This window comes from Drosophila grimshawi, unplaced genomic scaffold, assembly GCF_018153295.1.
Source record: "Drosophila grimshawi isolate 15287-2541.00 unplaced genomic scaffold, ASM1815329v1 contig_44, whole genome shotgun sequence".
Taxonomy (NCBI): Eukaryota; Metazoa; Arthropoda; class Insecta; order Diptera; family Drosophilidae; genus Drosophila; species Drosophila grimshawi.
In genome coordinates this window covers 10,917,957-10,930,806 of record NW_025063240.1, presented here as the reverse complement: position 1 = coordinate 10,930,806, position 12,850 = coordinate 10,917,957, and positions in this window count along the sequence as shown.

Below are 12,850 nucleotides of genomic sequence, written 5' to 3'. Positions count from 1 at the left end.
CCACCGCTTTCATCGTCCTGGTCGCGCACTCTCGGCAACAGCACCATCAGGAGGGCAATTTTTATAATTTTAGTCTCGTTTGCTTTGAATTTATTTTTATTTTTCTGGTTTCTTTTTCTTTTTCATTTCTTTTTTTTCTGTTTTTGTTCTCTCTTGCCCGCTCGACTGGCTTGACTCCTCCTTTCCGGCATGGCAAAAATGTTCCCCCGTTGCGGGCTTTGTTGATTTTATATGCCTGCTGCTTCTTTCTAAAAATTTCTTGTCAGAGCTCAGAGTTGTTGTGTACACACACAAACCAACACACTCATAGAGATTTAGTTATGGATTTGTATTGGTTTCATTTGACGCTTTTTTTTCTTTTGCATTCTTACTCACCCAGCATTACAAAATGGCGTTGCCTGTATTGATTTTCGATTTGCTCCTGCTTTTATTTTCACCAGATTTTGTGCCCTGTGTAGGCCAAATAAAGCCAAGTAATGACTAATCAGAATGTATACTAATGCGCACAACTGTACCATTTTTTTTGCAAATGTATCTAAGCATTAATATCAAACCGAAGTTCTTATTTCTATCGGGTGTCTGAAATTCGATTCTTAAATATAATTTGAGTTTATTATTCTTACATACATTTTCTCTAATTAACAGAGATAACGTTTTCAGTCTTTGTTTAAAACTAGTATTTGCCTTATGGCCAATTTGATAATTTATTTATATCAGTTTCAAAAACAACTGTGTCTTTCCTGTGTATTCAATGCCCATTAGCTGACCCTCATCAGCTTTCATGTTGGACTATCGCCATCCACAACCCGCCCACACTCAACTTTGATGCTCATAGAAGGAGTCGTGAAGGCAAACATTTTGTATTGAATTGCTTCAGGATGCTGGAAATGGCTACAAAGTGTGCGCAAATACGCAAAATCTTTTTATTTCGCTTGTCAGCTTTTAATTTTATGCTTTTCCCTGATGGACCACGACCAGAGACAGCAGGGGCATTGGGATGGGGCGTTCTTTCTTCTTTCCGTACGCTTTTTGTGCGACTGGACCTGGGCCGAACGGACTGCTACTTATGCGGCAGCGTCACAAGAACAACAAACCGTCCTGGTATATCTTCGTCTCCGGCTCCGGCTCCGGCTCAAAAGATAGCCATGGCCATGGTAAATGCCCGCCCCCCAGCGGCCCACTTTCCCTAGCAACGCTAATGAGATCCAAACGAAGTGCGCGGAGGTAACTTTCCATTACGTAGAATTTGTTGCGTTTTTCTCTTTTTTTTGTTGTTTTATTTTTTTGTTCTCGTTGTCGTTGATGCTATTTCGTTGTCCGTTTGCCCCGCACCACGCTTGTCCGTGATCTGGCGTGTGTCCTTTTGGCTTGTTAAGAAAATGTCGCTCTCTAATGCTCAGCAAGTTGCGCTCTGGAGAAGTGGCAGCAACAGCGACGGTGACAGGGCCAAGGGGTGGGGTAGAAAGACTTGGCTGACTGGTCGCTGTTGGTATTGGAGCCGCTGCCGTAGCGTCCTTAAATTAGAAAAATGTAAATTTATTTTAATTAAGATAAATAAGTAACAAAATGTTTTATGGAAATTACGTTAACAACGTGGGGACAAGCGGCGGTAATGTGCTCCGAGGGTTGGAGACTGCTTTCGCTTTGGCTATTACTTTCAAGAGGCAACACACTCCAGAGCAGCGCAACGACCGCAGGACAACGCAGGACGACGCAGCAACTGCTTTTACATGCAAATGCACATAAGCAGCAGTCAGCCGGCAGCCGGCAGCAGGCAGCAGGCAGCCAGTGGAGCCAACATTCGCCAACAACAACAATTGTAATAGGAGCTGTCTAGGGCCACGTTGCTCGAACCCACAGTTGAGAAACAAATGAAATAATTTTTTTCATGGCTTTGTTGAAAAGTTAGCCATTGGAGCGATCAATGTCTGATTTTTTTAAAAATAATTTTTTTTGGTTTTTATGTTTCACATTTTATGTTTTTTATTTATTATGTACACATACTTTTGGAGCGACTGTTATCGACACTCATTGAAGCGGTTTGATGAATGCTGTTGAAACTTTTAATTGAAGCCAAGCCTCCAACGCGTCTGAGCCTTTCGTAATTAATATATATTTGCACTTGCGTTTACCACACAATATTTCAAACAAAAGCAAATACACATAAAGGCCAGCCTTTTTTTTCAATTTATTATTTTCTCATATTGATGTTTTATTTATTTTAATTAAGTCGCTTAATTTGTGTGTGTTTTTTTTTCCTTATTTCGTTTTTAATTGCCTGGTCAGCCATTGCATTAAATGATCCCATTGAAAATTTATGGTCATCAATTGAGGCTGTAACGTTATTCAATAAATGCAATAATTAAAACTGTTAATAAATGTTGGCTTCCACAATAGTAAGGTAATTTAATACCTCAAACATAATTTATTAATTAAATAACGTTTAATCAGGTTGTTACCATGTATTTCACTCACTCACCATCAAACCACCCAACTGCAGAGATATTCTTAAACAATGCATTGTATTAAATTAAGTTTTTAAATATTTTTTTATTATTTTAACAGCCCAACTATTGTAACGTCCCGCATTCAACTTTAAATGTAAGATTAATAAAGAGGTTAAACCATTTTCAGCTAGCCCTGGTTTTGAACCGACCACATGTGAATTTTTCGGAAGAGAAATATTCCACCTAAAACTCCAGGTTTTAAATATAAGCGCATCTAGAAACATATATATTTTAAGCATTATATCTTCAGCAACCGCATTATGAAGAACGATATTCTGCACTCAGTCCACTTTTCAAGCTTAATGGTTTAAATATTTACTCATAATTAAAATTCAGCTTTATGCACATCACATCAAGTGCATAATCACAGCGACGTTATGCTGGCCAGGCTGTCAGCATCCCGGCAAGGCCATTGAGACGATTTCTGAGTGAGATGACGCCCAGCGTGGCTGTCACCAGGCGGCAGGTGGAGCAGGAGTCAGGCACAGCATTAGCTACTGGGCAGGGTAAGTAAGCAACTGAAGATTATGACGCCCCCTAAAGTAAATGAAACTTGTGCACAAATTACACAAGTCAGTTGACTGGCTCCTCACTCCACTCTGCCCTCCACCTATGGGTCTGCGGCATAGCTCCATTCCACCCCACTCCATCCCACTCAACTCCACTCCAGTGTAGCCCACTCCGAGGAGCTCTGCTCATAATTAAAACAGGCGCTGAATGAAATCGCATAAAATGAATTAAACATTTTAGGGCTATTTAGACGGGGCAGACGGCGACTTTCAAGATCTGAGGTGTGAGGAGTGTACGTGTAGATGGGGGGGATGAGTGCAGGCCCGTAGTTGCTCTCGGGACAATTGCAGCGTTAAATGCAATATTAATGGTGTGGATATTCAAGGCATGGAGCAGCTTCTCTAATAATGTAATCCAGACGCAGCTTTTGTGGGCGTTGTGGGTGGGCGGCCGAGCAAGGACTGTTTTTAATGATTTTTTTGTTTCCCTTATTGTTGCTCGTTGTTGTTGTTGTTGTTGTCGTTGTGCACACACACTCCAAAACATTTTTCAAGTGCATCATTATTTGTTGCGAAATATGCGGACGGCAGGGGGCACGGGGCGTGGCAAAGGTGGCTGCCTCGTGCAAATTCAATGCGCTGCATTTTTAATCCTGGCACAAGAATTTTTCTGTGAGCCTGTTTTATTTCTTTTTTTTTTCAATGCCGCAACTGAAGTGCATGCCACGCCCACTGCACTTCATATGCAAACATTTATGATGACGACGTCGGCTGCCTTTTGCTGTGGGCACAAAGGTAGTCCTACTGCTTTTGTTTCGCCTCCCTTCTCCACGACCTTCCCTTGCTGGCAACCATGTGTGGGACGCCGCTCGTCGAGTGCATTCCAGGCTGCATAATGGGATGTCTGATGAAGCTCTTAGTCGGCATAATTACTTTTTTCTTCATTTTTATTTTTTATTTTTTTGAGTAGCAACTGGTATGCGTCGGTTTCACTGCTGAGCTTTGCTTTAAAACATGAAATGAAATTAATAATTATATGCCAAGCTGACAAGCTTCTGGCCAGCACTAATGAGGTAAGCTGAAAGCTCTGCACTGGCCAGGATACAGTTGCAATGCGAGTAATGGTATTAACAGACGCAACGGGAGCAGCAGGAGGTGGTTGCCTTTGATCGCAACCACTTGAATGCCAATTAAAAACGTGTAAATAAATTTCAACAATCGCCAAATATACAAAGGCCATGCATACATTATGTTCTATTACATTAGGCAGCAGCTAAACCTGTGGCAGGACGAGCGTGAATTATGGCTACTGCATTAGCATAAGGATTTCGAGTGCGGCATAGTTTGACACGGGTTAGGACGGGGAATCGGGGAACCTTACCAGGTAAATCTCAGCCCAAGAAAGCTGCAATCATAACAACATAAATCGTGGGAAAGCCTAGCACAGACTGAGGCATAAGAAATATTCAAATTAGACGAATGTCACTTCACAGGACACAGGCCAAACAGTAGGATAATGCGGCATTCGAAACTAGCGCTACAGTTTTGTCAACGTGCACGAGTGACAGAATAACTGAATAGGTGAATAATAGAATAGGTGAAAGGATAAATGAACCAAAGGGTGATTGTTCTTGTTCTCACAATCTGCGCCCAAAGTGGCGATCGTTTTGAGTTTGTGTTTTTGTAAGGGTTCCTCAATCGTCAGGATCACAACGGCTGATGATGCTGTGCGTCTTTTCAAGTTGTCCCATAACCCTTTCATTTTTTATTTTTGCATATTTTCCAACCAATTTTAATTGAAATTTTTACCTGAAAACTTTAAAACTTGGCCATCGTTTGGGTGCTCAGCATGCAGCTGCGATCCGCTCAGGAAATGTATCCGAGCCACGGATTAATGTACAATTCTGTACTTATTGAAATGCGCCAAATATTTTCATAAAAAAAATACCACAATATTTTCTAATGGAAACCGGCTAAACCGGTCTGACTGTTACAATTTATCCCTAGCATCTATCAACTTCATCATCAGTTGAGATACTTTTTTCGCCTTGATAAATTGTTAAGTTGCCAGACTTGGATGGCCGATATTGACATCTGCTGCTTAAACGCAGATAATTAAATTCAAGAAATGTTTTTTAAAAAATCTTAAGAAAGAGAATGGAGTTCCGTGTAAAATTTAAAACAGCTTCGAATAAGTTAAGTGAGTTATTACAAATTGAGTGTTCATATTTTGTCGTTTAATTATTTATACATTTTAGTTTGTAGCTACCATTTTTCCATACTCGAAACTTTTTCAATCTTCACAATCTATCACCAAACTTGGACAACGACAGATGCGGGTAGATGAACATTTTATTTTGCCGCCCCATTTTAAGCAAACAGCAACTTAATTTACGCTGAAATCCATTTGACTTTATCTGACATTCCAATCAAGCCGTCTAAAAATTTGTAACAACACAAAAAAAATTATAACAAAAACCAAAAAAAAAATTATGAAAAAAAGTTGCTCGCAGTCACGTCGTACAACTTTTGATACAAATTTTTTTCAAAAGCATTTTTTTTCTCTTGCCTGCCTGCCTCTGCACCATGGCGATGATGAGGTCAACGATGATGATGATGATAGTGGGGTGGCGCCGCGCTAATAGGCAGCAGCCCACCCCTCGCTGATTTCACGTACAAAAATAATTCAATTGTTCGTGCGACGATAGCGAATGAGAGAAGGACTCGGGAAAATTAAAATAGTGTGGCAAAAAAATAAAAAAAACAACAACAGTAAAAGCTGAAAAAAAATCTTTAAAAAAAAAAGAAAAAATAATGCCTCGACATGCCAACAATATGTGCTGCGTGTACTTACGGGGCCAGCCGGGTTTGCTCAGCAAATGTATTCTCCTCTGCTGCTCCTGTTATTGCTGCTGCTGCTGCTGCTGGTTCTTCTGCTTCTTCTGCACGCACATAATTTCCGGCGCGTTTTTATTTAATTTTTTTTCTAATGGAAATCACATGCTGACATATTCTTCCTCATAACAAAAAAGGACCTTTTTTTATCGAAAAAAATTTGTAATTTTGTAGTCAAACTGTAAAATTTTTTTTTTTTTTTAACATTCAAGTTTCAGGGGAGTATAGAGCAAAACAAAAAAAATATATATAAATGAAATTAAAAAAGCGCACAGTTACGCTCTATAAATTTTAATGTAAATGGATTCTGTGCTGTTGTTGTTGTTGTTGATATTTTTACTGCGTTTCGTTTCGCATACGCTTGTTAGCTTAAAAGCGCATTGTTACTGACAAGCTGTCGGATGCGTTTTATGTTATAAATTTTGACTTGTTTTTCTGAAGAGTAGCAAAGTAAAAATAAAAAACCAGACAGCAAAATATAGATGCGGATAAAAAAAACAAAACGACATATAAAATGCAAATGCGTGTAAAGTTTATTGCCTGCTTTGGGATTTGGCTTAATGTGCGTACTATAAACCTGAATTTGGCGCACAGCTTATGGATCATAATAACGATTGCAGTTGCAATGGCAACTGGATAAAGAGTGACTGTCTAATGATTTATAGCATGGTCAAATAGTTATGATTAAGTCAATGGCTAATTTTCGAATGTTCAATACATGATGGAAGTTCCCAATAAAAGCTTTTTTAGCCATTAAATCGAACTATTTATACTGCATGTTGCGTTAGTCAGTACATATGTAAGGCATTTCAAACTCACATAAATTTAGTACTTTAATTAATATGCTGTCTGACTCAGAGCAGACTTTCATCATATGGCTCTATTAATTGTCTGTCACTCATTTAGCTTGTAAACATTTTTTGTAATAATTCAGTGCTTAGTTTTCAGCTGCTTTAAAGTCGCATCAATTGTACTTGGCCTATTGATTAATTGCCACCCAATTTTGCAGCCAAATCAAGTTGATTTTCAACAACTTAATTTAATAGGCAACTCCATCAACAATGTGCATATCTTTCAACTTTTCCACTAACTTAAAACCACATTAATCTTTGCAGCTCATCGTCGTGTTACGTGTGCAACATCAATCAGCAGCCAATTTGCTCACCCCAGACCCATCAACAGGCAACCCGCAACATGGCCACATTTCTCCAACTCTCTGTCTCTGTCTCTGCCTCTCTCTCTGTCTGTCTGTGACAGTCTCGCGCCCTCTCAGCTCTGATTTTTTGCAAATTTATTGACATACAAATGGGATTTTGACGGCGCTAACAAGTCAATAAAGCAAAGTTATAGACCTCAGCCGGAGATACAAGCTGACAGCTAAAATTGTCAGTTTGAAGTACTTGGAAAAAATTTACAATAAATAAAAGTCGAAAGAGTGCGCTACCAACAACAACAACAAGAGGAATTAAGCCTATTACCTTTTTTTTTGGTAGCCCAACAAATAACAATATACTCGTAAAAAAAGAAATAGAACAAAAAAACTCTGACGGGTTGCTCGGTTAGGGGTTGGGCCATCCTTACCCCTGGCGAAGCACCCCTCAATGCACATTTTCACACCAAGCGATCAATGCTCACTTTGTTACTTTTGTTGTTGTTGTTCTTGTTGTTGTTGTTGTTGTTGACTGGCTGTATACATGTGTATATATAAGTGCCGATTTGCGATCGATTATGCGGTCTGCATTGATTTCATTATTGATTATGGCCGCTGCTCAGTGTTTACTGTTTACAGTTGAGCCTGTCATTAGAGTTGTGAAAGAAAAGTCGCTGAGCAACCCCCCCGGCTAAAAGTCATACACTAATTTGCTGCTCATAACGACATTGTCTGAGCGCGCTTTCAGCTTCCCCAGTGCATTCAATTATCGTAATACCTTAATTTGCCACCTGAGCTCATTGGCGACCTTTCTGTATTAATTTTATTTTTTTTTTATTTGGCCTGCGACAGACACTCTCCCAATTGGAATGCTAAATGGAAATGCCGCAGACACGAAACCAACCAGAAGAACTTCGTTTCAGCGTCAGCGAAATTATACAGAAAAGCGAAAAATGGCGCGGTGAAAAAATAAAATAAAAATGGTACAGTCGCCAGTAGAGAAACGCCTTCTCAGGAAGGACTGCCAGCTTTGTGGTGAATGTTTGAAGTTTCCTTTTGGTTGCTATGCGCAGCATTCAGCTATCTCCCTTGAATATACTCTATCATTGTCTTTAAGTTTTAATTAAGAAAATTCCCGTAAAGAATAAGATTTCGACCAGCAGGCAAAATCAACAATTTTATATATTAAATTATATTTTAAGGAAGTTCTAATCTAAAGCTAAAAGTATACTTACAAATTGCTGGCTCTCCATTTGCTGCGTGTACCCGCACATTGGTTTCATCCGAGTGCTATTCTCTGCTTTTGGTTCGTATTCATTTCATTTGAAAATGCCACAGCTTTTTCATTTACCATTCACAACTTTCGGCTTTGGTGGAGTGGGAGGGGGATTGTGCTTTGTGGAGTGCTGCTAGTGCGGCAAGAATGGAGGTCTTTAAACTGTGGATGTGGATGTGGATGTATCGGCCCGTTCACTAATATTTCTTAATTAAGCGCATATTTTGCTGGTTCTCGCTCTGCGTTAGCCACAAAAATATTTTGCAGTTCATAAGATGTATACCCGTGGAAAACCCCTAGAAATGTCAGTGCATTTAAAAAACTATTATTTTCGCACAAAGTGCAATATAAGCTCGCCGGGGTTTCCTTATTAAATTTCCAGCACAGACAAGGACGATGGCGCGGCGCTTGTAATTCCTTCAAGGGAAATCTTTTCAATTACAATTCGTGCAGATGGTTGCGTTTCCTTTGCGTCACCTCCAGCCCCTCTCAGCCCACTCTCTGCGGAAGTTTCCCCCCCGCCCCATTTTTCGCTGGTTACTTTTTAAACCCGACAGACAGTGGCAATTTCTTTTCATTTCGCAGCGTATCTTGCAGCGGTCCTGAACGAGGCGACGTCTGGTCGTCCTGCAGCAGCCTGTTGACAAACTGCGGGCTACGCTTCTCTTTGGGCTCCCTCGAGTGGCGCTGCGACATCACAAGTGTCTGCTCGAGACCTGACTTGAAAGGTGAGGCATCTTCTGGGCGGCAACTTGCAGTTAATTAGTGTATGTGGTGCACAGTTCTAATTGCATGCGACAGCTGCCACAGAGCTGCCACAGAGCTGCCCTGGAGCTTGCTCTTCGCGCACAGAGCAAAATCAGTGCATCGGTATCAGCAAATATACTCTGCAGCTATTTGCGGCTTCATAAAGAATATAATCCAAGTCGTGTATTTATAATCCTCAAACACAAATTACGTCATCATTGAGTATGGTCTTTGCTGGTGGTCTGGCCTGGTCGTAAATTCTTGGCGTCGAATACAAATTGTATAGCCATTTGAGCGCTAATGAAGATCAGCCCACAGCTTCTAGCGCCGGCGCAGGTAAATTATGAAATTATTGCCCAAGGTGCAATATAAGAATTGGAAAATTCAACATTGGATAGGTCGCCCATTCGATTTGATACCCTACATTAGCTCCGACGAATTTGCAAAGATTTTTCGAAAAGAACTTAATATGATTAGTTTTTAGTTTTATAGTTTAAATAATTATTTAATTTTATTTATAGTTATTATAGAATTTTATAGTTTAAATAAAGTAAAAATAATACAAACCAGAAAATCAATCAAAATAATTGCCTTTCATTTGAGCAGTCATCTTTGTGCAACTGTAGCGCATATGCGACTAGCCGACAAAGCAACTTGCAACTTGCCACAGCTGTACACCAATAAAAATTTGTTTATGGCTGACAGTGATGGAGCACATCTGATAATGTTAGCTTGTCGAGAAGTTGGCCATCAGTAAGAGCCTCAAAGTGGGTTGCCAAAGTGCCACTCGAACACTTGCCCAGTCAGACCCAGTTTGATTATCTGCAGATTACAGCATTTGTCATTGTAGGTGAACGCCCACAGTTGCAAGTTCAATCGGTTATCGTCTGGGGAGACGCCCCCCTTCATTGGACACGAGGCCTGAATGTTTCGTGTGATTTGTGCATTAATTACATTTAACATTCTAAAGTTGAAGCGATGTCGATGTTTGTGTTGAGGTTTTAGCGACAGAGCTGACAAATTTTCCAACGGCCATAATGAAAAATTGCATTTTTTATTAACAAGTAAAATAGTAATATTCTGACATAATCCGCTTAAATGTATGCAGCTTTTGTCATAAATTCCAGTGCATTGTTCCATGTCACTAAATCATATCAACAGCAATTTATGCAAACCCACACACAAATGAGACCCAATACACTCGGAATCGGACCACAGACTCAAGCAGAATCATAAACAGACGCAGGTCCAGTTTTCAGTTGTGGCAATTTCAATTCCAGTTCCAGTTTCAGTTTCAGTCGGTGTTCGCCCAATTAAAATGCAAGAATTGTTAATGCGCGACATTAAAATTCATTATTATTACATACGTTTATTACTATTACGGGCATTTGGCATGCCAATTGCTCTTGCTGCTAATCTTGTGCTTGCTCCATGTAAATGCCCAAGTCAAACGTTTTAAGCCATTTAGGCAGCTGTAAACCTGAAATCTGGCTGGCTTGCGCAGAGAAGTCTTCTTGAAAGGGGGCGTCGAATAATATATATGTAAGAAGACCACAAAAAAAGGTGCATCATATTTACGGGTCCAGTTAAGAGTAGTGCGCATATTGACACATTTTCTGGCGGTTGGTTTAAGTGCCCCCATTTAAGTGGTGCATGCGGCGCCGCTGCCACATGGGGCACCTGAGGCCAAACAACTCACACGCTTTTCAACTCCTACCGTCTGTCAAACGCGTCAAAGACCAGCCCAAGCCGCATTGTAATTAATGACAATAATTTCAGTTGTTTCTCGTGTCAGCCAAGTTCTACCTTCGATTGGTGTCATTAAAATTGAAAAATGCTCTAGCATATTTTGCCCGTATGTTTGTTCGTGCCCACCAAACGGCAAACTCGTTACAATTTATGGCCACAGTTGAAGCAACCACTTTTTTCTGCCACACATATTGTTATTACTAAGTTGTTAACCAAAACCGTTGTTAGATTTTTCAAAATTTTCTCGTTTCTTTTTTGTACCGCTTTAATTGCTTATCATTAAGCCGAACGCGCCAGGCTGTAAAACCCAACACAAATAAAAGCACTCGCTGCTCTCGGCCCGCAGTCATCCGTAGTCCATCGAGTATCACTCATCGTGCAACGTGCAACGGGCATCGATCAACACATGCGGCTGACCCCTGGGCTTAAGCTCAAGCAGTGCCAGTCAGCGATAGCCCAGACTAGATAACGACAGCTGCAAACCCGTTCATGACCACACACACACGCACACACATATGCATATTTGTAGGTAGGATCAGAGGACCTCTGCTCACAGTTGGCTGCACAACAAAAGCCTTAACCCTTTCCAGCAGATTGAAGTATGCATAAAAAAGAGTCGCCGTTGCCGAAATTTCATTTTAAAACATTTTTAATATGCACGCATGCGGTTCGTGTTGAGTTCTTGTTTGATTTGCAGTTCATTTCGGGATGGTTCTGGTCAGAGGCCGGCTAGACAGCTGCCCGGATGGCTGGCTGGCTGGCTGGCTGGTTGGCTGGCTGGCTGGCTACTCAGCCACCAAACCCTCGACCTGCCTCTCGACCCGTCCAATAATTACACGCGGCATTTGCTTTGTTTTGTGAGCGCTTTTTCTTCTGTTTTTTTTTTTGTGCCAGCATCCTGGCATCCCGTAGAAGGACGAACGCGCGCTTAAATAAGCAATTACCGTGTAGCAGCATCCTGTCAAAGGTCTGCCCAAGGTCCGCAGCTACACACACAACAAAGCGAAAGGGTTAAAAAAAAAATCTAAAAATACAAACACAAACAGCGCGTTCGAGTCGCGCTTTGTGTTGCTGTCGGTTTTGATTTAAATCGTTTGGCCATGACATGTGGCCACCAGACCAAGAGCTAACCCTTTCCTCTCTCCCTGCCTCCGTCTCCCTTGCTCTGTCTCTGCCTCTGCCTCTGTCTATGTCTCTCGGTGGTAAAATCAATAAATGTCAGGGCGCTCTTTAAAATCAGTTTGGCCTCGCTGGCTGTCCGTGGCGCCAAGTTCAAGTTCAACACTCGATAATTAATTGCGCGTCAGCTCAAAAAACCCCCACACCAGAAACCCCCTTGCCCCCTCGCCACCTCACCCCTTCATCCGCCCCCGCTTCAAGTGCGTGCCGTCTCATAAACATGCCGGCAAAAAGGGTCGACGTTTCGGGTCATTGTGCTTTTAATTAGAAAACGGACGGGTTAAATAAAAAAAAAGAGGTGAAATGAAAACTCATTAAGATTTGCGTTGTACATAAGCCCTTTTGCAGCTCCTTTTACGCCATTTGCCGCTGCTGACCCAGTTTCGTCCGGGCTTGACCTTTCGCCCAGTAAGTGCTAATTAAGTAATTAAGCTAAAAGCACTTTCACCCCCTCTGCCATCCAACCAGACGGACGCAAAAAAAAAACAGAGCGAACCATGACCCAGGTCAAGCAAGTTGTGCAATTCCCATGGAATCACAGGTGTCCTTGCATGTTTTATTGCCTCCGTCTGTGCATGTGTGTATGTCTCTGTCTGTGTGTGTGTGTGTGTGTGTGTGCATGTCCGGTCATTCTTTAACGTGATTGCATTGGCAATATGTGCAGATGACCTCGTGCAAAAATCTTTTATATTTTGTTTTTGGCTGACAACAGCTGCGCACCCATTGAGCCAACTGCTGGTTGGCTAGCCAAATGCAGTTCCCACAATCTTCCTGTTGTAATTGCTGCTGTTGTTGTTGCTGTCGCTGTTGCTGTTGCTGTTATTGTTCTCTTTGTTGT